The sequence below is a fragment of the Strongylocentrotus purpuratus genome, unplaced genomic scaffold, assembly GCF_000002235.5.
Source record: "Strongylocentrotus purpuratus isolate Spur 01 unplaced genomic scaffold, Spur_5.0 spur5_scaffold_9, whole genome shotgun sequence".
Lineage (NCBI taxonomy): Eukaryota > Metazoa > Echinodermata > Echinoidea > Camarodonta > Strongylocentrotidae > Strongylocentrotus > Strongylocentrotus purpuratus.
Window position 1 is genome coordinate 19,470,655 of NW_022145615.1, and position 10,265 is coordinate 19,480,919.

A 10,265-nucleotide genomic window follows, 5' to 3' on the forward strand; every position below is an offset into this window, starting at 1 on the left:
CAACCCATCACATCGAAACCCTAGATAGGGGGTATATAATTATAATGAAGGATATGCAATTATGCACCCTTTGTTAACACCATGGAGTTACTAGCCTGACCAAACATAGAGAATGAAATACATTTCCTAACAAATTTACACACTGAAAAATAGGCTTGAGCACTGGTAATGATAGAAAATAAATTCTCACAGAGTACAACAAAATTTACACTGAATGGTCAAGATTACAAATAAATGACACGTGCGAAACGATTTTGGTAGAAAATGTGAGCATAGAAAGATAAGGAAATCAAGGTAAATAGGCCCGACACGTACCATGTGCTAACACAGCTCAATTATGTGCAAATGCAGAGAATTTTGGTTTTCATTGAAGATGATTTCCAGCACGTTTTGCGAGATTGTTTTTATGTTACTGGTTCAAACAATCAATCTACTGCGGAATAAATAATCCAGAATGAGTTATAGCCATGTTCTTTAGACATACGATTCCCATATAGCAGAGCTCAAGATTAGCTCCCAGATTCAAATATACATCGTATCTCTAAACTTAAAAAATATAGTACCGGACTTTCGAAACCTAAACGACGATGAGAAATTGCAACAGTCTAATGATGCCCAATGACAAAACCGACATAAACGCAATAATAATATTTGGAATAAGCGAAATATATTTCGTTCCTATTTTCACGAAGTGACGGTAGTGAGAAAAATCCGCACGCAAATTGTATGCGATTTTCATTCACTACCGTCACTTCGTGAAAATAGGGACGATTTTTTAAAACGAATAGATCTACTGAAAAATAATAAATCTACATAAAAATATACATAATACCCCCCCCCCCCCCTCCCCCACTCAGTGTTATTTTATAGAGAACGCATATGTGCATGTGTTCCCTCTTTTGAAAACACCCCCTTAAGTCCGGTGTATATTTTTGTGTACTACGAGCCGACTTTGGTGCGTGAAAAGTACCCCTTTAGCCTTTATCAGACATTTTGGTAACACGCGCATATGCGGTCATTCCGACCCCGGAGTAGTCGGGGGGGGGTGGGGGTGGGGGCGGGATAACACCCCACCCCTGTTACAATATATATATATATATATATATAAAGTTCAATTCTTGTTTGCAGTTAACCTCGCAAATTGCTTATTTGCATTGCTATTCATCTTAATACTAGGCCTATAATATGAGAAGTCTAGAAATAAACCCATTGTGTGCTGACGAGCCCGTCATTAATTGCACTAATTGTTGACATTGTTGACTTGAATCTAGGTTTGCTTGACTCTCGACTCAATCCCCTCTTTCTGCTGATCTAGCCTCCTCTTTCTAGAGCTTTTGCAATCTTTTTCTATCATTCTTTCTTCGTTGCCTTCCTCTATTTGTTCCCCATTTACCCCCGGCTCCCCCACTCCGAGAACGGACGGACCCCATGCGTGTTACCAAAATGTCCGGTAAAGGGGTACTGTTCATGCGACATCGTCCGGCCCGAGAATTTTTTTTTTTTTTTAAAGGGGGGGTGTATTAACTTTTCACCCGGAGATTTCTTTAAAAAGGGGGTGTTTGTTCTTCTTTTTTCTCTCATCTCTTTGGACTCCTAAGGAATTATTCCGAATTTAGGGGGGTACATTGAGCATTTTTCATGATTTAGGGGGGTCTCCAAGGCAGGAAAAGCCCGCGAAAAGCCCGCGAAAGGGGGGGTTTCGAAATGTTGGCAGCCCTCAGATAGGGGGTGCTTTCAAAAAGAGGGAACAAGCATATGCGTACCCTAAATAACACTGAGTGGGGGGGGGGGGCGGGTGAAAGTGTGAGATTAAATGTCCTTTACATAATGACGCATGTTAAAGTGAATGGTTTCATTCTACGTAATGGTATTTCAAAGTTTTGGTACGGGGTCATGACTTAAGTTCAAAATTAATGACCATACTAGAAGCATATATGCGATTTTACGCTATTCAAGGATCGCTGTCGAGGTTGAAATCGAGTCTAAAGTGATGAAATTGTAAATAATGAACTCTCAAGACTGATATTACTTAATCTTTAAAACAATGCTTTTTGACTACAATCGACCGATTTGTTATTACCGTTTGAGAATTATATATAACAGTAATGATGAAACTATGCTCTTTGGCAAAGGATTTCAGGCTAAACTAATACCCGAAGGTAAGTTACTTTGAAGATATCTGCATCCTTTACGGTTATGTGCAGTCAAATGAGACGGAAAACAAAAAACAATTTTATTGTATTATATTTTTCATGAGAAATAAAATCAGTTGAATCTTGAATCTTGAATATATTTTGCAAGAGAAATAAAATCAGTTGAATCTTGAATCTTGAATATATTTTTGCTTTGCGATATCAAGTCTATCATAATATAGAGATATGACCATATACGAGTGTAGTAGATCTTTGATTGTTTTGTTGTTATTATTAATTAATTATTAATTAATATTATTAATCTCGCTGAAACTTAGTATTGTAAAGAGCATTTTCTATTGTCATCCCATGCTCACTGTCTCCCACGTGGTTGGATTTGGAATAGGGTCGTATTTTCGGGGTCATCTCATGGGGAGGGGTTCATATGGAAACGTTTGCTTGTACGTGTCTCATAAAAGAAGTTGACCACAAACTGACTCCCACACGGTGTTGAGTGCTCAGGGGTCACAGGCCACTGGCTTCATCGGGCAGGTAGTTCCATTATGTGAATGGGTAAATTAACTATTACAAAATGAGGGTACACATTACATTGTACAATAGGGACACACGTTGCAGAACATACTCTTTTATTGACTTACTCACTACATGAAACTATAAAACTAAAATGCATTTTGTATTCTAACAATTGGAGTACAAATAATAATAACAGGTGAATGAAATGCATAAACACCACAAACACCTGGAGAGGAAGCATTCATAAATTTGAATACATAATTATATACACATATAGTTGATAAACGACTCCGATGAAACTATAAAACTAAAATAAAATTTGCGTTCTGGCAATTGGAGTAAGAATGATAGCAGGTGAATGAAATGCTTCAACAACACAAACACCTTGGAAGCTAGGAAGCATCCATAAATTTGAATAATTTAGTTGATAAACGACTCCGCATGTGGACGTTTGGTGGAGCAGAAAGCATTGGATTATTAAAGGTGAAATTCAAAGAAAATCACAAATATGTCAACTAATGTATCACTAGAAACTGGTAAGCTAACAGATGGCCATCGTACAAGTTTGAGGTCAGCTACATATCGGGTGATTTATAAAAATACAAATACAACCACCTCCATAGCAGCTGGGATATACGAGAGATTCGCCAGAAAAATAACGATGTTTTAATGACGTCACAACAGGGACCAATACTGCCCAAGCAGACGACATCCCATAAAGAATGAACATAATTGCAAAGCTATTATTTGTCAAATTATAATGAGTTTAGTGTATATAAATGTACTGGTACGTCAAACCGATCAAAAGGGGACATGACCCAATTCTGATAACTAAAATCTTTTGCTTGTAAATACACAGGATAGGGGTTAATTAACAATCAAAGAAACCAGACTTTCAAATTGAAAAGCCCCCGGATTGATATTAAGGACGGCATTTGTTCCCTCTTAAAACACCGAACATACCGCGGTGTCTGCAGCTGAATATACAATGGCGTCTTATTTTGTTTACAAGCGACAGATTCCTTTATTTTTGTATCGCTGCATTTGTCATCAAAATAAAAGCATGCGCGGGGTTTAGAGTGAGGCAATAGATTATACATTTAGCCTGACGGTAGTGAAGTAAGAGAAAGAACTCAAGAGAAGATGAAAACACAGGCACTGAAAATGTGTAAGATGTCATGGGACATCGTCTGCTCGTGCAAATCATGTCCCTGCTGTGATCTCACACATCATCTCAGCAGCGTTCGGAGAACTATTCAGGTGCTATGCCGGGGCTGTATTTAAGCGTTTTGTAATTTATAATAATCATTACTTCGAATGTTTCCAAGCATTGAATTTTGATAACCTTGTCGAATCAAAGTTTCAACTTTGCAATAATGAAAATAAAGCTAGATTTAAAATCAATGAATATCTACTTTAACAACACGAACCCATTTAACAGAATGTCGGAACGTAAATTAAATTTGGCGCGGTTGGAAAATGCATCTTTCTACCCTGCGACTTTAATGGTACGATCCAGTAAATTAAAACAGTAAAATGGATCTTATTTTAAAATTACTCATTAAATAAAACCCAAAACTTCAGTGATATCAAAAAAAATATGTTATATCTTACTAATAATTAAAAAAGATGTATAAACATTGTGAAAGTGTCGCATTTTACGATAAAAAGACACCGATTTAGCGAAGATGACGTCATTAGTGCGCTTGCATCAGGGAATTCAAGGTCAAAAGGTCAATTCAGACGCTGATAAGTTAATGGTCGAGCCTTTTTGTTTCCTTTATTCCGACAAAATTATACAATCAATCAAAACAAGTTTAATACCAGGAGAAAGCTAACGATTAGTATTTTCATTAACCGCTTGCCCCAAAGTCGCTTGATCGACCACAGTGAAATGAGTGAGAGCTTGCGAGAGCGGCCAAAGTGTGATTGAAGAACATACTCTTTTATTGACTTACTCACTACATGAAACTATAAAACTAAAATGCATTTTGTATTCTAACAATTGGAGTACAAATAATAATAACAGGTGAATGAAATGCATAAACACCACAAACACCTGGAGAGGAAGCATTCATAAATTTGAATACATAATTATATACACATATAGTTGATAAACGACTCCGATGAAACTATAAAACTAAAATAAAATTTGCGTTCTGGCAATTGGAGTAAGAATGATAGCAGGTGAATGAAATGCTTCAACAACACAAACACCTTGGAAGCTAGGAAGCATCCATAAATTTGAATAATTTAGTTGATAAACGACTCCGCATGTGGACGTTTGGTGGAGCAGAAAGCATTGGATTATTAAAGGTGAAATTCAAAGAAAATCACAAATATGTCAACTAATGTATCACTAGAAACTGGTAAGCTAACAGATGGCCATCGTACAAGTTTGAGGTCAGCTACATATCGGGTGATTTATAAAATACAAATACAACCACCTCCATAGCAGCTGGGATATACGAGAGATTCGCCAGAAAAATAACGATGTTTTAATGACGTCACAACAGGGACCAATACTGCCCAAGCAGACGACATCCCATAAAGAATGAACATAATTGCAAAGCTATTATTTGTCAAATTATAATGAGTTTAGTGTATATAAATGTACTGGTACGTCAAACCGATCAAAAGGGGACATGACCCAATTCTGATAACTAAAATCTTTTGCTTGTAAATACACAGGATAGGGGTTAATTAACAATCAAAGAAACCAGACTTTCAAATTGAAAAGCCCCCGGATTGATATTAAGGACGGCATTTGTTCCCTCTTAAAACACCGAACATACCGCGGTGTCTGCAGCTGAATATACAATGGCGTCTTATTTTGTTTACAAGCGACAGATTCCTTTATTTTTGTATCGCTGCATTTGTCATCAAAATAAAAGCATGCGCGGGGTTTAGAGTGAGGCAATAGATTATACATTTAGCCTGACGGTAGTGAAGTAAGAGAAAGAACTCAAGAGAAGATGAAAACACAGGCACTGAAAATGTGTAAGATGTCATGGGACATCGTCTGCTCGTGCAAATCATGTCCCTGCTGTGATCTCACACATCATCTCAGCAGCGTTCGGAGAACTATTCAGGTGCTATGCCGGGGCTGTATTTAAGCGTTTTGTAATTTATAATAATCATTACTTCGAATGTTTCCAAGCATTGAATTTTGATAACCTTGTCGAATCAAAGTTTCAACTTTGCAATAATGAAAATAAAGCTAGATTTAAAATCAATGAATATCTACTTTAACAACACGAACCCATTTAACAGAATGTCGGAACGTAAATTAAATTTGGCGCGGTTGGAAAATGCATCTTTCTACCCTGCGACTTTAATGGTACGATCCAGTAAATTAAAACAGTAAAATGGATCTTATTTTAAAATTACTCATTAAATAAAACCCAAAACTTCAGTGATATCAAAAAAAATATGTTATATCTTACTAATAATTAAAAAAGATGTATAAACATTGTGAAAGTGTCGCATTTTACGATAAAAAGACACCGATTTAGCGAAGATGACGTCATTAGTGCGCTTGCATCAGGGAATTCAAGGTCAAAAGGTCAATTCAGACGCTGATAAGTTAATGGTCGAGCCTTTTTGTTTCCTTTATTCCGACAAAATTATACAATCAATCAAAACAAGTTTAATACCAGGAGAAAGCTAACGATTAGTATTTTCATTAACCGCTTGCCCCAAAGTCGCTTGATCGACCACAGTGAAATGAGTGAGAGCTTGCGAGAGCGGCCAAAGTGTGATTGAAGAACATACTCTTTTATTGACTTACTCACTACATGAAACTATAAAACTAAAATGCATTTTGTATTCTAACAATTGGAGTACAAATAATAATAACAGGTGAATGAAATGCATAAACACCACAAACACCTGGAGAGGAAGCATTCATAAATTTGAATACATAATTATATACACATATAGTTGATAAACGACTCCGATGAAACTATAAAACTAAAATAAAATTTGCGTTCTGGCAATTGGAGTAAGAATGATAGCAGGTGAATGAAATGCTTCAACAACACAAACACCTTGGAAGCTAGGAAGCATCCATAAATTTGAATAATTTAGTTGATAAACGACTCCGCATGTGGACGTTTGGTGGAGCAGAAAGCATTGGATTATTAAAGGTGAAATTCAAAGAAAATCACAAATATGTCAACTAATGTATCACTAGAAACTGGTAAGCTAACAGATGGCCATCGTACAAGTTTGAGGTCAGCTACATATCGGGTGATTTATAAAAATACAAATACAACCACCTCCATAGCAGCTGGGATATACGAGAGATTCGCCAGAAAAATAACGATGTTTTAATGACGTCACAACAGGGACCAATACTGCCCAAGCAGACGACATCCCATAAAGAATGAACATAATTGCAAAGCTATTATTTGTCAAATTATAATGAGTTTAGTGTATATAAATGTACTGGTACGTCAAACCGATCAAAAGGGGACATGACCCAATTCTGATAACTAAAATCTTTTGCTTGTAAATACACAGGATAGGGGTTAATTAACAATCAAAGAAACCAGACTTTCAAATTGAAAAGCCCCCGGATTGATATTAAGGACGGCATTTGTTCCCTCTTAAAACACCGAACATACCGCGGTGTCTGCAGCTGAATATACAATGGCGTCTTATTTTGTTTACAAGCGACAGATTCCTTTATTTTTGTATCGCTGCATTTGTCATCAAAATAAAAGCATGCGCGGGGTTTAGAGTGAGGCAATAGATTATACATTTAGCCTGACGGTAGTGAAGTAAGAGAAAGAACTCAAGAGAAGATGAAAACACAGGCACTGAAAATGTGTAAGATGTCATGGGACATCGTCTGCTCGTGCAAATCATGTCCCTGCTGTGATCTCACACATCATCTCAGCAGCGTTCGGAGAACTATTCAGGTGCTATGCCGGGGCTGTATTTAAGCGTTTTGTAATTTATAATAATCATTACTTCGAATGTTTCCAAGCATTGAATTTTGATAACCTTGTCGAATCAAAGTTTCAACTTTGCAATAATGAAAATAAAGCTAGATTTAAAATCAATGAATATCTACTTTAACAACACGAACCCATTTAACAGAATGTCGGAACGTAAATTAAATTTGGCGCGGTTGGAAAATGCATCTTTCTACCCTGCGACTTTAATGGTACGATCCAGTAAATTAAAACAGTAAAATGGATCTTATTTTAAAATTACTCATTAAATAAAACCCAAAACTTCAGTGATATCAAAAAAAATATGTTATATCTTACTAATAATTAAAAAAGATGTATAAACATTGTGAAAGTGTCGCATTTTACGATACAAAGACACCGATTTAGCGAAGATGACGTCATTAGTGCGCTTGCATCAGGGAATTCAAGGTCAAAAGGTCAATTCAGACGCTGATAAGTTAATGGTCGAGCCTTTTTGTTTCCTTTATTCCGACAAAATTATACAATCAATCAAAACAAGTTTAATACCAGGAGAAAGCTAACGATTAGTATTTTCATTAACCGCTTGCCCCAAAGTCGCTTGATCGACCACAGTGAAATGAGTGAGAGCTTGCGAGAGCGGCCAAAGTGTGATTGAAACTCACTATTTGCTCTTCTCCAACGCAAAAAGACACGACATTGTGCTGGATAAATGTATTTTTTCCGACAAAAGTACAGAAAATTTGCATATGGTCTTTTTATATTATAATTTATGAAATGTTACCCGAGTGAATTCCAGGCGCCCCAATGCTGGAAAGAAACGCACATTTTAGAAAACTTCACTTTTTCATGGAAAAATGCTTATTTGTTCTATGCACACAAGTCAGATTGAGCGGATGATACAACGTTTCCATATGGTAAACTTATATATATATTTTTTTTTTGTACTATCATGTTGTATTTTTTTTCTTTTCCTAAAAAAAAAGAAGTTTGTAAAAGCATTACGAGTAATTATATATATTTCCATTTGTGTATTATATTCCAGAAGAGACATGTTCGTTAATTTGTGCTTTTCCTGGTTAATGTTAATTTGACTTTTGCACTATGATTTCGAAATTTGTCATCCAATTTTATACAAAATTTGAGAATGATCTTTTTTGTTTGGGTTATAATAAATAAAACTAGAATTTAAATCAGAATTTAAATTATTGCCCTGCCACAGGGTTACTTTTTTTTTATGTTGGAGGGTACATTAAAATGTGCAAAATACCATGATATAGTTCTGATGATTTTAAATAGTTCTAATAATTTTGAATAAATCAATGGCCAAGCCAAATTGCACTTTGTTAGATTTATTATCATCACAATCATTAGAGATTTCAAAATGTGCAATAATTGCAATGCTACATGGTCTGAAACTATTATTATGTACAAGCAGCTATTTTAGCTGAACCCGAAAAGGTTAAAGGTAATGCAAAGTTTTGGGAAATTTTGAAAATTGGATGGATATTAATTCTTCAAGATTTTGACATATTTGAATGCCCCTGTGGATGTATTATAACCACTAGAAAATTTAGCTTCTAAAACACTTCTACTTTTGAGAAATTCAATAATAAAAATTAACCGGTGCTCCCGGTAAATTTCAAATATTTCAAATAGCGCGTAAGGCCATTCAAGCATAGTAGCTGCGACCATGTAAATTTCAGAATATGCAGTTATGATATATTAATTTTCCAAACGGGAATAGCCAATCGGTCAATTTAGTCAATAAACATTGTTTCAAAGCTAAAGTAATATCAGTCTTGAGAGGGAGCTATACAGCATAAAGAGTTTATTATTTACAATTGCATAACTTTAGACTCAGTTTCAACCACGACAACGATCACTGAATATTGTAGGATCGCATATATGCTTCCAAATAATTGAACCAAATTCATGACCCTATTCCAAAACTTTGTATTACCTTTAAAGTGCGGGTTCATAGAAAATCACAAATATGGCAAATAGCGTATTACTAGAAACTGGTAAGCTAACAGATGGCCATCACGCAAGTTTTAGGTCAACAACATATCGGTGATTTATAAAAAATACAAATAAAACAACCTCCGTAGCATCTGGGATATGCGAGAGATTCGCCGGGAAAATAACGATGTTTTAATGCCGTCACAATATGAACCAACCCTGCCCAAGCAGACGACATCCCATAGAGAATGAACACAATTGCAATGCTTTTATTTCTCAAATTATAATGAGTTTAGTGTATATAAATGTGATGGAATTTTACACCATTCAAAAAGGGATATGACCCCACTTCTGATAACTAAATTCTTTTGTTTGTAAATACACAGGATAGGGGTTAATGAACAATCAAAGAAACCCCACTTTCAAATTAAAAAACCTCCGGAATGATAGCATGGACGTCATTTGTTCCCTCTTGAAACGCCGAACATGCCGCGGTGTATGCAGCTGAAAATACAATGGCGTCTTATTTTGTTTACAAGCGACGGATTCCTTTTTTTTTTTAAACCTTGCATTTTTCATCAAAATAATACCATGCACGGGGTTTAGAGTGAGGCAATAGATTACAAATTTCGCCTGAGGTCATTGAAGTAAGAGAAATAACTGAATAAAAGATGACAAAACGGGCACTGAAATTGTG